The sequence below is a fragment of the Hippopotamus amphibius genome, chromosome 1, assembly GCF_030028045.1.
Source record: "Hippopotamus amphibius kiboko isolate mHipAmp2 chromosome 1, mHipAmp2.hap2, whole genome shotgun sequence".
NCBI lineage: Eukaryota > Metazoa > Chordata > Mammalia > Artiodactyla > Hippopotamidae > Hippopotamus > Hippopotamus amphibius.
The window spans coordinates 195,902,251-195,918,121 of NC_080186.1; the positions used below are offsets into that span (position 1 = coordinate 195,902,251).

Sequence of the window (15,871 nt, forward strand, 5' to 3'; positions counted from 1 at the left end):
TTCAAACTGACTGCACTACAGGATGTTTTTAAGGCTGAATGGAAGTGATACAAGGTGGAAACTTCGATTTACAAGAAGGAGAGACTGACAAGTGGAAATGGAAAAATCACTGTGTAAATACAAAAACCAATTTTTTAATTCTCTTCTAATTTTCTTAAAAAGAATTTAATGCTTTGCATAAGGCCATGTTTATGATGTGTGTACATGTAAAAACATGGCAGTAGAGCCTAAAGGTAAAGGACAAGGGAGGTGAAGCAAATGGAAATACACTCTTTCTGATTTGTGAAGTATGACATGTGACATGTGAAGTTTGAAATGTCAGGTGTGAAGTGGGGTTTATGAATTAGGAAGCTTGTAAGGTTAGAAGTGAGATGTTTATAAATAGAATCATGCTCTTGTAAGGCTGTTACATTTGTAAGGTATGAGGTGGGAAATGTCAGGTGTTGAGTGGAGTTTATAAAGCAGGAAGCTGCAAAGATTAGGAGTGAAAATTGAAGTGACACAATATTGATGCTAAATAGGCAATGTTAAAAATAATAATAAGGAGAAATATTGTTAGACTTATAGCAACCAGCAAAAAATAATGAATAGAGTTATATCTATGGAAAGATCCTATAAATATATAGCTAAAAATAAAAACATATCTTTGTCAGGTATTTCTTACAGTGGATCATGAAAATGGCATATTTCTAATAAAAGTGATACATTGATACTGTTGAAGGTTAGAAACTTACAGTGTAAAGAAGCAATAATTCTACTATCCTGAGAATTTCCTTTCAATATTCCAACATTATATATGTGCCTGTGTATATGTGTATGTATATATACATATATAATTTTTGCTTACATACTTAGAATAATAGTGTACATAATTTATATTATATTTTAATATTTTTATCATAAATAATATTTCATTTCTCCCAAATAGCTTTGTAGACATGAATTTTAATGATTTATTATATGTGTTCACTATGTTGGACAATTTCCCTTTAGCTGGAGCACTGTCATTAAAAATACTACTAAGGTATTATTTTATTTAAACATTTTCTGCATCTCTGCCAGTGAAGTATTTCTTAAGGGATTGTATGCCAGTGACCTCATCTTAGGGTATTAGGTATACAGAGTCTCTCTGTCTTGAAGATTTAAAATAGAAATTTGTTGTGTTAGCTGTTTGAAAAGCAGAAGTGGATAGACCTGAGGCAGTGCTAAATGGTAAATGGTCTCATTGGCTGTAGCTGAGCACCCAACCCAGTGAATAATAACCATGGGAGGTAAACCCAAGGCTGTGGTCTAAGTACAGGCAAGAATACAGGAGGGTGATGTTTGAGAGCAGAGCCAGTATGGAGTAGAGTGGTAACACCTTTGCCTCCCATTCATTGCCATCATCACTTGGGAGAAAGTCAGGCCTCATAGAGGAGGGTTATATTAATTAACATTTCATCCTATGAAGCAATTTAGTGTTCCTAAGGTGAGGGATAGCGTATTGGCAATGAACTTAAAAGGAGAAGTCAGTGTCAGGGGAAAATGGAAAGAGATTATTTTGTGAGACAAGACAGTTATGACCAGCTTTATATGTGCACAGCATAATCTTCCTTAGCACAACAAGTGTCACCAAGTGAGTGAAAAACTGCACTTATGGTGCAGTGGGAATTTACTGAGGCACCAAGAGTCATTGGGATCACAGGCTTATGAGGTTTAAAATCTGTAACAGATATGTCTGCAACGATCTTCTCTAGGGTCTCTTCAATGCAATATAGGGTTTGGTGGTTGACATTAGCAGGTCGGGGAAGGGAGCAATTTATGTCTTAAAGCTGAGAAACAGGGCAGGCACCTCAGAAAATAAACCAAACTCACCAAGGCAATTAAGTTTGTAAGCCTTTGTGAACAGATCTTGCCATTCTTTGATAGAGCTGAAGCCAAATTTGGAGTTTGTTGGAGACACTGTTCTTGTGTTTTTAATTCCAGAAAGAGCATATGATATCTGGATAGTAACCATTATATTTTAAAATGGCTCATTAATTTGGAAGGGTATACTTGATGCCATATAAGAGAGAGAAATGCTTCCTAATGATCAGTTGCTTCCATATGATGAAAACCTGCTAGTTTTAAAATATTTTTATTTAAATAGTTTAAAAATATTTTTAAATTTTTAAAAAAGATTTTAAAATTTTAAAATGTTTTAAAATATTTTTATTTGAACAGATGTTAAATTTATATGGTTCAAAATTCAAAAGGTACGAAAGGATATCTACTGAAAAACTGTCTTCCATACCTATTCACCAAACAGCTCTTCTCTCCAAGCCTAATGGTATTTTCAGTTTCTCATTCATCTTCCAGAGATAAACATACATATACAAGTTATATAAAAGTGTCCTTTTTAACACAAATGAAATGGTAGTATTCTTTACATACAGTCTAGTACTTTGCTTTTTTGTTGGTGTTATTTTTAAAAATACCTTGGAGATCATTCCATATCAGTATATCATAAAATTTGTCATACTGTTTTATTCAGGGCTGAATTATCATTTTTGTGAGCCTTAGGCTCCTTTGCCTTCTTTGATCCCTTTCTCCATAAATAATAGTAGTAGAAATAGTAATGGTAATAGTAATAATAATAATAATAATAAACGACTGTGTTGGTATAAAGATGAAAATATAATCAAGGTTGGATTCATTATTGTTTATTATTATTATATTTATTTCTTCTGATTTTAAAAGAAATTTGAATTAACACATTTTCATGGGTCCCTAAAAGTACTGTGAGCCTTAGGCACTATGTCTATTGTGACTAAGTGAAAGATAAGTCAGCTCTGGTTTTATTACTACAAAGTTTTCCATAATAAGGACAATATTATCTTTAAGTCCTCACTGATGAACATTTAGGTTGTTCCCAAAATTTTTGATTTTTTTAATAGTAAATGGTGTTTAAAAACTGTAAGCTAAACAAAAAGATGTAGCCAAACATAGTATTTACATACTCATTTAGAATGGTACTACCTTGTAAACTACAAGTATTATTTTATTTTATTTTCCTGCATATTTTTAGCTGCTGGTAAACCAGATAGTCACCAAGTGATAGCAGGCCATGTAAAATAGCACTTGTCTATCTTGATTTTTATTTTCTTTCTCTCTCTACATACACCTTCCCCTTCTCTTTCTCTTCTCCTCCTTTCATTCAGATATTACTGTTCTCTTTACAGTTCTTCCTTCTTTCCTATCGGTCCTTTAAGTTTGTCCTAAAGGCTTATTTACATTTAAACACTTTGGTAGAATTCAAAGATGAGGAAATGGCCAGAATTTATCCAGTATTGTTAATATTTGAAATGTGCCTGCATAGAATTTCCCTGGGCTGAATTAATAAATAGCCTAAAACAAAAATTACTTCATATGCTGTGAAATGTCATAAACTAAAATATCAAATTGTCTTATATCCTTGATTCTCACAAATTTATCAACTGTATATCTTTCTCTTTATCCCATCCTTTATGCCTGTCTCTTGACAAAATGATTTCTTAGGTACATATATTGGCTATCTAAGCATTAACATGAAACTCTCACAGCATACTTAGCTTAGTATGGCTTCTCTCAGTGAGATATTTTCCCAATTACTTTTATGTTTGTGCACCAGGGATTAAAACTAAATAAGGCTGGGGGTGGGTAGATAAATGCATATATAATCAACTGGATTATGATGGTCTTGTCTAAAAGTAGATATTATTTACTTTTAGTCAGTTTTTATCATACAAGACTAGAAAGAATAAGTTGATTTTTTTTTGTCAAAATACACCAGAAATTCATATATTTATGTGACATCACTTTTTAATTAGCAAATAAAATAAATAAAAATATCAAAATTACAAACATTGTGCAGTCAGCACTGCACACCAAATCAAGTATATCTCTAAGCTGTAGAATTCATTGGTAGGCAGTATAAAACTTTTGTGTAAACTATTCAAGGACAGGCATTTATACCTGCCTTGATATTTAACAAGTATGCCCACATGTTGTTGGTGTCCAGTAAATATAGGTTTATATACAGAATGAATAAAATGTGAGATTTCTAATTTTGAATAGTAGTAATAATGTTTCTTTTATTCATATATCACAACTCTCTGAGGAATAAGAAAGATGGAAAGATATACTGCAAATTCTTCAGGTTAATCAAATTCCATTATTTGAAGGAAGAAAGTTAACACTAAATAGATTTTCATGTATCTGTAGAGTCTTAGAATTCTTACATACTTACAAAGAAGTAAATGTATTAGCCTAAATTTTGTTGAAGAGAAAAGGAATATCTAGAGAGGTTGTGTAGTTTTTTTAGTGGAGAAAACTACTGAAAGCAGGACTAAACTCAAATGTCCTGATTTTTAAAATTGGGCCCTTTTGCACTACACAGTGTTTTCTAGTTTGTCACTGGTGCTATCCCTCAGCAAACAATTGGATAATAAGGACTTACTTCCCATATCTATAAGGGTTTTAGATTTTTTTAAATTGAAACTCAGTAAGGAAAAAAGTTTAAAGTTAAATTAACAGTTTTTTCTTGTTCTAAATGGAATTAATGTAACTATTGGATTTATGCAACAAAGTTTGGTTTAATGAGTATGATACTATTAAAAATCATTTAAGCCATAATGAAATTTGTAACTGGTCTGGAGACCACTTTTGGCATGGTTAATCATTCACAGCACTGGATGATTCTTCCTGTTATATCAAGTAAACCCATCTTTAAAGTTGAAAATGCTACAGCATATCCATAATGTTCATCTCAAAGGATGACAAGGTGTCAAAGGATGACAAGAGTCATTGAGCAAATATGTAAATTTGCAGTTTAAAAAAAGTAAGAATTTTCCTTTAAAAATTGTCATCAGATATATTTGCTATATAAATTTTCTGCTGCAGTCCTAATAAGGATTCCTTATTATGCTAATAAAGATACCCTAGTAATTAATTAATTATTAATCTTATAATTAGATACCCTAGTAAGGATATCCTAACCAGGCTTCCATGCTCATGATCACTACCAGCAATCAGCACAGGCATACCAAGAAGGGGAATCTGGGTAGATCATCAGAGAAGTATTTCCGTCCCCGGGACACTATTGCAATTTCCTAATTATGATTTTGTCGAAAGGGTACAGTAAAATAAAACTATGATGGCAACCTATTTGTAACCTCAGGAATGCACCAGAATTTGTGTAAGTCTGCTGAGTAGGTCCTAAAGGTCGAGGTGGGGGAGATTAGCCTGTGCCTAAAACTTCTAAATGGAACCAGGTGGTACATCCACACCCCTTGGCATATCAGATAAATGATCACAAGCCACAGGCTCATGATGCAGTTCAGATATTTATCCAGCATCACTCTCCTGCTTATATGCTCTGTCTACTTACTCATTTACTTCTTGGCATGCTTCTTGGTTTGGTTTTACTTATGTTTCTATTGAAGACATTTACCCTACACTTGGCCTGCATCCTGGCTTAGTGCACTGAAGCCTCAAGAAAGACCTTTGAAAAATTATAGAATATGTATAGAACTATTAATTAAAATTTTCATATATCTTATTGGGTCTGTGTGAGAAAACATCACTAAATTAGGTAAAGGCAGTTAAGGGAAGTACAAACTGGGAATTCCATTATTTAATATCTGCACATTTCCTATGTTTTTTAAACAAACAGCTTTGTTCAGTGTGCATCACTGGAGGATACTATTAAATATAGCAGTTCTAAAAACATACACTGAACGTCCTGTCACGTGAAAACTACATATTCTCTCACAACAGAAGAAACAGTGATGAAAAGTCAATTCTGTACTTTAAAGTCAAGACAAGTACAGTAGAGGGAAAAGGAAGGAAAACAAGTATCCACGAATGATGTCAGTCTCAAGATATTGCTTTAGTTATTATCTTGCTTATCATCAGGGGGGAAATACTTTCCATTCCTGAATGTATCAATCAGAGCTTATTGACGAGAACTTTTTAAATAGATTTTATGCTTTAGTGTGATTCATTCATTCATTCATTCATTCATTCTTCCTTTGAATTTATCAAACCGATATGAGCACTACAAAAAACATCTTTAGTACCGCCTTTTGGGAAGATGCTTCACACTCACACTCCCGTGGTCACTGGACAGTCTGACCCCACTTTTGATCCACATCTGGTAAGCACCAGGTGGGCACCTGACTCCAGGTAGGCCATTCAGAATTCATTACACTGAATTTGGAACTGGCATGAAGATTGGACTTATACCTGGGAATGTTTATTGAATGGTTAAAATGTAAAATCTCAGCCAGGCTTTCTGCTGTGTGAGCTAGGATGTAGCCAAAGCTGATATGAATATTGAAAAAAAAGTGACATGGTAGAAACAAAGATGAGGAGTGGATAGTGACTGTAAGTTTGTTTGCTTTTGTAGGTTTGTTTACTTTTGTTCACTTTGTTGTTTTGTTGTTTTTTTAAGAAAAAACTGCATTTTAGTTTCCAATTCTGGAATTTTCCAGGACACTTTCATACCATTGTGTTTTCTGATACTGTACTCTTACATTTTCCCTTTAGTTGTTTTCTTATATTGATTTGCTGTCCTTTACTTGCTCCTAGAACAATCCCAATTAATATTAGCTCTGAGGATGAGCTATTGTGTTAGACACTGATATTGTAAATGAGATATAGTCACAACTTTTAGGCCCTCACAGTGAGATGAAGGAACTAATGTAATAATGTAGATGCAGTACAATTAAAAGTGTAATAAGTTTCTAGAAAAGAGGAGTTAGTATAAGAAAACAAATGGGAACTATGCTGTTGTACAACATTAGGTTAAAAATTTACAGATACTAAGTTAAAATAAGTAAAATGCATTTTTTGATCTCCATCCATGTGGTTAAATAACTAGTAAAACTATCCCATGTAATGTAATCTGCATTAGCTGACTTCAGCAGTGTTACTGGATTTTACTGGACTCAGATTTGCATACCTAAATTCTCTGCCAGACTATGTAAAGAAAAACAGTAAATAATAACAATGTATAGGGTTACATATGATAAGGGTAGAAAATCAGCAATGCTATAATAAAAATAAAACCAATAATATAAGTTACTGCAGGAATATGTGATCTTAATTTTATTTGCTTAAATCTAAATTCCACGTCTAGTATAGATTTCTCCTTAAAACAATTTCCCCAAACAGATAAAACAAGAATGCCTAATTGTGTGAAATGCTTCTGTATTATGTATTGACAAATCAGAGTTTTATATAATTTTACACAAAAATATTACCCTCACAGAATATTTTTAACAAAACGAGACAGTATTATATGAGTGAGATTTTTTGTGTTTCTAGAATTCTCTGCTAAGAGTTTTACATTGAAAGATAAATTGTTTAAATGAGATGCATACAAGAATGCCTATGAGCATAAATGCAGCTTCAAGTTAAGCTAGGGTTTCAAAATATTTGAATCTGAGAAAACCACTAAGGGTTTTTTTTTTTTTTTTTTGGTAAAGCAGAATGGGTTAAAAGATCTTGGTACAACATAGTGATGAAAAATCGTTCCCAGTAATACTATATTATTGAAAAGTGGTAGTGAAGGAGGAAATATTTCGGTCTGGGAAATTTTATCTCATTCTGGAAAAGAATCTTGCAGAATTATACTTTGGAGTGACAAGTCTTAAGCATCTGCAAACTGCAGATTCTTGGCCTATTCAAATTAAAGCAAGTGTTAAACATTTACCTGAGGTCACTAGAGAGAAAGAGAGAGATTTTAAACTGTTTAAAGGTAAAAGTGTATGTCTAGTAGATACATTAGGAAAATTTTAGAATTATTACAGAATTTAGTTCACTTGATAATGAAATCAAAATTCCTATGAAGAGAACTGTTCATTGGAAAAAGATACAAGAAATAGTTTAAAATATATATTTATCAACTGTTTTCATTTTTTTTGTTAGAGATCATTTTATTTATTTAACGTAGTTGTCTCTCAGTCACTGTGAATCAATTTTTTAACTGATTTCAATTTTTAAATGTTCATTTTAAAAACTGATTTGTTAAAGGACAAAGAAGATATATTAGTTTAAAAAATGTACTTAGTTTGTGCTGGTTTCCTATTTCTCTGATGAGCCAGAACTTCATTTTTTTGTAATAATATGGAGAGAAAGTCTAGAGCAGACATTGTGGCAATAGTCTTTTCAGGGCTTGAAAGCTTAGGAACAACCACTAAGCCCCAACCCACCCGCACTTCCCCTTTTGAGTCTGTGAGCCTGTCATACTCAGGAAACTCCCATTCTCCCCCATCTCCATCTCCCACCATGTTCAGGAAAAGAAAGACTTTGATTTTAGAAGTAACATCGCTGAAAGCTGAAAGGGGGCACGATGAAGTTAAATTGTTAGTAGCCAGCCTGAAAGAACCAGAGGTTTTATCTCTAGACCCTCTCCTCACCTCAGTATTCATTTTGTTAATGCTGATGTAGTCTTCCAATTGCTTATTCTCCAAAGAGAGCACATCATCTTTAAATTCTTCCTTGGGCCTCTTCCTCCCTTAGAATCTAATTTAAGACTTTCTTCCTCTAGCATATCTTCCCTAATTAGTCTCTAGGCAACTTATGTCTCTTGCTCAACTTTTATCAGTTTAATTCTGCAAATCTGTAAATATAAGCATACACTGTCTGTGTCCTATGTAACATATTAAGGTTTCCCACACTTCTGAAGAGTCACATGTACTGTTTAAGTTTCTATCATTAGGATGGCTCTACAGAAAAGCACAGATTTGGTGAAAGCAGTTACAATAAATAAAACTTTTTTTCTTTTTCTTCTTCTTCCTGTTCTTGCTGCTGTTGTTGTTTGATTTTCAAACTAGAGAATATTGATAAACTCTTTGGGCTGGTGGGCCGGGGAGTGGGCGGGGGCGGGGGGAAACTCAAACACTCAGATAGTTTAGTGACACATCCAATCTATGTCTAAGTAATTTTAAACTGTGCAAAAAATCAATTCATATATTTAAGAGCAACTTTCTTGGAACTTTAAACAGATGTATTTGAGAAAAATATTTAATTGGATCTAAAGGACAGATTTTCAGTAAAAAAAAGCGCAATAATTAATTGCATTAAGAATTTCATCCTATGAGGTTAATATGATTGCTTTTCGAAAACCAGTGTTACAGTGGTGAATAGGTCTTATCTGTAACTTGAAATTGGTAACTAGGAACCAAAACTGAGGACAGGGAGGCTTAAATACTCTGTATTCTTAGGAGAGCTGAGGACAAATGATTTTATTTAGAGGATGCTGTTGCTCCTGTCCTACTGTGAACTCAAATATGTCCTTAAGGAAAAAGATAGAAAAAGACTTGATAGAGGATAGTTGAAGGCAAAGAACATTAAAAAAAAAAAAAGAATTCAAGTTTCTAACCCACTGAGTTTAAATTCAGTAAAATGGTTTGCTCTAACTTGGCAGTTTTCATTATCATTTTTGGACTGCCTCCTGTGAAAGCAGGATTCTTAGCAGTGTAATGCTGTGTACCTGCATGTTAGGCTTCCATGTAAGAGTGACTTGCGTGCAGAATTGCTCTTTGAAAAATGGAAGTTGTATAGGTTGTAACTTTGAAACTTCTGCCTCACATAGCTTAGAAACATAAAAAGTACATCATTAGGCAGTGGGGCAGTAGTCACATCTAAAATATTTAATTATCATTAGCATTTTTAAAACTTTTAGCTATAAAATATACTATGTAGTGTTAAAGTGCATCACACAAATCTATATCCTATGATCTGAAACTATCAATTACATAAATCAATTTATGGCTTAGCATTATTAGAATTGTGTGATATAATAGAAAAGAAAAACTATTATCCTATATCTCCAAGGTAGTTTAATAAACTATCAGTATAAATTGTTCCAGGCATAATTCTCATAAAAAATTCTCCAAAGCAATTATTTTATTTGGGTTTATGTAATGCAGACAATTAAATCAAAATATAGTAGTTCAAACTCTCCTTTGATTATTACAACATGTTTAAAATTATCTTTCACTGGGACCTATTAAGAAATGATGTGTTCAGGGTTTTATTTTTCAAATACTAAGAAAATTAAGAATATTTATAGAAAAACTTTAAGATCACTACAGAGGTTACTAATTTTATTTATTATTACCAAGTTATCAGGTCAGAACAGTAACTTCCAATGTGAGTTTTACAGCATTCCGGAATTTTTCTACTTAATTTGAGTGCCCCAAAGTTTAAAGCGGTTCTCTTTTAAAAAATCAATTTTAATTAAATTGAAAAAATTATTTTTCCTGAATGTTCATGCTGTTCTTACTGCTTAAATAATTTTATTTAAAAAGTGATAAAACAGTTACCAGAAACATATTAATGTACTTTTTATAAATTAGGCATGTGTATAAATATCAATAGTAGGGCAGTCGTTCTCTTAGAGAATGAGGCCCATGGCATAAGCATCACCTGGAGATGTGTTAGAAGTGAAAATTCTCAGGTACCAGTCCAAGCTATTCAATCAGAAACTTTGATCTGGAAGGAATCTGAGATTTTCCAAGCCCACTATGTGATCTAGAAGCACACTAAGTTTCAAGAGCCACTACAGTAGGGTATTACTGCTAGGAAAAGATTAAAACAGATTGACTGGTTGTTCTCTGTAAGTTGAATCTTCTGATTCTAAAACTAGTTTCAATCTTGGCTACACAATAGAACTGGGGAACTTTAATAAGAAATTCTGATGCCAGGGCCATAACTCAAACTAAATGAGCGAGATTCTCTGGGGGCTAGGACTTAGGCATAGTATGTAAAGCATCCCAAGTTATTATAATGTGCAGTCAAGTTTGGGAAACCACTACATTTTGGAGTAAGCTCTTGTAGGAATAGTGCCCTGTGAAAGCTATAAAGATATTTCCTAAATATTAGTGCCACCCTTTGAGGGGATAGCAAATGAAGGTGCTTAAATGCAGAGATATCACAGGTATCCTCTGCCTTGGGCATTCTACATCCTTCAAACCATCTGGAATGGCCAAATTTAATACATCCCTAGACTTTTCTCCACCTCCCAGAATTTACTGGAAGAAAAAAACCCCCCAGAAATTGAAGAACACAGCTGTAAAAGAAAGATAACACACTATGACCTAGACAAACCAGAATTAATGTGGAACCTAGTTCAATACTGTAAAATAATCATAATAAATATCCTCAGAAAAGAGAATGTCTGTAGCATGAAGGAGGAACAAGAAATTATAAAGAATGAAGCAGAAATACTAAGTATTTTTTTAAAAAAAACTCTTGCCTCTTTTTATTCTTTCCCATCACTGCCTGTATTCCTCTAGAAAGTTATAATGAATCAGAGTTTTAGTTCTACCTTATTTAGAAATTGCCTGCCTGCCTTCCTCCCTTCTTCCCTCTCTCCCTTCCTTCCTTCCTTTCCATTTCCAATTTTGATGTTTGCTTTGTAGACGCTAATCAATTTAATTAAATTCATTATTCACCATTGCTTCTTATATATCTGTCCAATGTAATGCAAACCAAAGAAAATAAAAGGCAATTATCTAACAGGCAGTATCTCTGCCCTTTGATCCTAGGTGGCAGTAGCAACCCCTCCCTCTGTAGTGACAACCAAGAATGTCTCTGGAGATTGTCAAATGTCCCATGGGGGACAAAATCACCCCCAGCTGAGAACCACTGGTAAACACTATTCTGGCTTCTCTCACCATAGATTAATTTTGTTACTGAATTTCACAGGATTGGAGTTAGATTGTGTGCATTTTGTTCTGTCTTGTCTAATCAACCCATCACTGTCCTTGAGTATAGATCTATTTGTGCTGTTAGAGTGGATGTTTTAACCATAGTTCCAAGATTGATCTCTATCGTTGTGTTTGGCTGAATTTCTTTTTTCTTTTTGTAAATAAATGCAGCTTTCCATTGCACGAATATACTACAAGTTATTTAAGCTATTCTCTTGCTGATGGACGTTTAGTTCCTAAATTTGAGTATTATCAGTAAAGCTAATATGACCATTTTTGTACATGTTATTCTGTGGATATGCATATGTTTCTGTTGATGTTGATGTTCTATTGATGTTGCTGTTCATTAAATCTAAGAACTTCTATTATGAAAAGACATTAACGAGAGAGTGAAAAGGCAAGTTACACTCAGGAGATATTTTCATCAAGGAACTCATATCTAAATATATAGAGGGAGCTTCTATAGATCTCTAAGGAAAAGGCAGTCAAAATGGGAAAACGCGCAAAAAACTAGAACAAGCTCTTCACAAAAGAGAGTATGTAATATACCTGTGAAAAGGAGCTCAATCCAGTGGTCATAAAAGATATGTAAGTTAAAACAATAATCTGATGACTTTACACAGCCACCAAACTGGCTAAAATTGGAGACTGACATTACAAAGTATTGGAAAGGATATAAAAAAAACTGGATCTTTCACATTGCTTACCCTGTGAGGCATTCTCATTATGAAATATACAAAATGCTCTGACACATGAACGTTTGGGTTGTTTTTAATATTTTGTCATTAGAAAAAATACGGTAATATTCTTGTACTTTCATCTTTGCACTTCATATGAAAATTGGTTCTAGATATTTAAAACAACCTGTTTCACTGAGTTGTAGGCGCTCTTAGTATATAATGGATATTAACTCTTTTATGTTATATATATTGAAAATTTTTTCTTCTTGTATCACTTATTTTAATTTTGTTTTTAAGCTCTGGTACTATGCAGAATTTTAAAATTTGAATGTCATATCTATCACTTCTTTTATGGCATCTTGTTCATATCTTGGTTAGAAAGGACTTTTATCTCAGGGATATTCAAAAATATTTTTCTAATGCTATATTTTCTTTTTTTTTTAGAACTTTTATTGAGATACAATTGACCTACAATAAACTGCATATATTTAAAGTGTACAATTTGATATTTTTTTCTTATTAGTAATGTATATATGACAATCCCAATCTCCCAATTCATCCCCCGCTTTCCCCACTTGGTATCCATATGTTTGTTCTCTACATCTGTGTCTCTTTTTCTGCCTTGCAAACCAGTTGATTTGTACCATTTTTCTATAGTCCACATATATGTGTTAATATACGATATCTGTTTTTCTCTTTCTGACTCACTTCACCCTGTATGACAGTCTCTAGGTCCATCCATGTCCCTACAAATGACCCAATTTTGTTGCTTTTTATGACTAATATTCCATTGTATATATGTACCACATCTTCTTTATCCATTCATTTATTGATGGACATTTACGTTGCTTCCATGACCTGGCTATTGTAAATAGTCCTTCAGTGAACACTGGAGTGCATGTATCTTTTTGAATTATGGTGTTCTCTGGGTATATGCCCAGGAGTGGGATTGCTGGGTCATATGGTAACTCTATTTTTAGTTTTTCAAGGAACCTCCATACTGTTCTCCATAGTGGCTGTATTCATTTTCATTCTTACCAACAGTGCAAGAGGGATCCTTTTTCTCCACACCTTCTCCATCATTTACTGTTTGTAGATTTTGTGATGATGCCCATTCTTACTGGTGTGAGGTGATACCTCATTGTCATTTTGATTTGCATTTCTCTAATAATTCGTGATGTTGAGCATCTTTTCATGTGCCTCTTGACCATTTGTATGTCTTCTTTGGAGAAATGCCTGTTTAGTTCTTCTGCCCATTTTTTGATTGGCTTGTTTGTTTTTTTGATATTGATCTGTGTGACCTGTTTATGTATTTTGGAGATTAATCCTTTGTTGATTCGTTTGCAAATATTTTCTCCCATTCTGAGGGTTGTCTTTTCTTCTTACTTATAGTTTCCTTTGCTGTGCAAAAGCTTTAAAGTTTCCTTAGGTCCCACGTATTTATTTTTGTTTTTATTTCCATTAATCTAGGAGGTGAGTCAAAAAAGATATGATGTATGTCGAAGAGTGTTCTTCCTATGTTTTCCTCTAGGAGTTTTATAGTGTCTGGCCTTGAATTTAGGTCTTCATCCATTTTGAATTTATTTTTGTGTATGGTGTTAGGGAATGTTCTAATTTCATTCTTCTGCATGTAGCAGTCCAGTTTTCCCAGCACCACTTATTGAAGAGACTGTCTTTTCTCTATTGCATATCCTTGCCTCCTTTGTCATAAATTAGTTGACCATAGTTGATCTCTGGGCTTTCTATCCTGTTCCATTGATCTATATTTCTGTTTTTGTGCCAGTACCATATTGTCTTGATTACTGTAGCTTTGTAGTATGGTCTGAAGTCAAGGAGTCTGATTACTCCAGCTCCATTTTTCCCCTCAAGATTGCCTGGGCTATTCAGGGTCTTTTGTGTCTCCATAAAAATTTTAGGATTTTTTTGCTCTACTTCTGTAAAAAATGCCATTGGTAATTTGATAGGGATTGCATTGAATCTGTAGATTGCTTTGGGTAGTATAGTGATTTTCACAATGTTGATTCTTCCAATCCAAGAACATGGTATATCTCTCCATTTGTTTGTGTCATCTTTGATTTCTTTCATCAGTGTTTTATAGTTTTCTGAGTACAGGTCTTTTACCTCCTTAGTTAGATTTATTCCTAGGTATCTTATTTGTTTTGTTGCAGTAGTGAATGTGATTGTTTCCTTGATGTTTCTGATCTTTCATTGTTAGTGTATAGAAATGCAAGAGATTTTTCTGTGTTAATTTTGTATCCTGCAACTTTACCACATTCATTGATTAGTTCAAGTAGTTTTCTGGTGGCATCTTTAGGATTTTCTAGGTATGGTATCATATCATCTGTAAACAGTGACAGTTTTACTTCTTTTCCAATTTGGATTTCTTTTATTTCTTTTTCTTCTCTGACTGCTGTGGCAATGACTTACAAAACTATGTTGAATAGTAGCGGTGAGAGTGGACATCCTTGTCTTGTTCCTGATCTTAAAGGGAATGCTTTCAGTTTTTCCCCATCAAGAATGATGTTTGCTGTGGGTTTGTCATATATGGGCTTTGTTATGTTGAGGTAGGTTCCCTCTATGCCTAACTTCTGGAGAGTTTTTATCATAAATGGGTATTGAATTTTGTCAAAAGCTTTTTCTGCATGTGTTGAGATGATCATACGGTTTTTATCCTTCAGTTTGTTAACATGGTGTATCACATTGATTGATTTGCATATATTGAAAAATCCTTGCATTCCAGGGATAAACCCCACTTGATCATGGTGTATGATCCTTTTAATGTGTTGTTGGATTCTGTTGGCTAGTAGTTTGTTGAGGAATTTTGCATCTAAATTCATCAGTGATGTTGGTCTGTAATTTTCTTTTTTTGTAGTATTTTTGTCTGGTTTTGGTATTAGGGTGATGGTGGCCTCATAGAGTGAGTTTGGGAGTATCCCTTCCTCTGCAATTTTTTGGAAGAGTTTGAGAAGGATGGGTGTTAGCTCGTCTCTAAATGTTTGATAAAATTCACCCGTGAAGCCATCTGGTCCTGGACTTTTGTTTGTTGGGAGATTTTCAATCACAGTTTCCATTTCATATCTTGTGATTGGTCTGTTCATATTTTCTATGTCTTCCTGATTCAGTCTTGGAAGGTTATACCTTTCTAAGAATCTGTCAATTTCATCCAAGTTGTCCATTTTATTGGCATATAGTTGCTTGTAGTAGTCTCTTATGAGCTTTTTATTTCTGTGATGTCCATTGTAACTTCTCCTGTTTACTTTCTAATTTTATTGATTTGAGTCCTCTCCTTCTTCTTGTTGATGAGTCTTGCTAGAGGTTTATCGATTTAATTTATCTTCTCAAAGCACCAGCTTTTAGTTTTTTTTTTTTTTTTTTTTGGGGGGTACACCAAGTTCAATCATCTGTTTTTATACACATATCCCCATATTCCCTCCCTTCCTTGACTCCCCCCACCTTGAGTCACCCCAACCCTCC

The 15,871-nt window shown here is 33.6% G+C and overlaps 1 long non-coding RNA gene across 2 annotated transcripts in view; it reads left to right on the top strand.

Annotated features, from left to right (window-relative positions):
* Positions 1 to 15,871, top strand: part of LOC130855228 (uncharacterized) — a 97,762-nt gene that overhangs the window by 4,620 nt on the left and 77,271 nt on the right. The gene's annotated exons all lie outside the window — the stretch shown is intronic.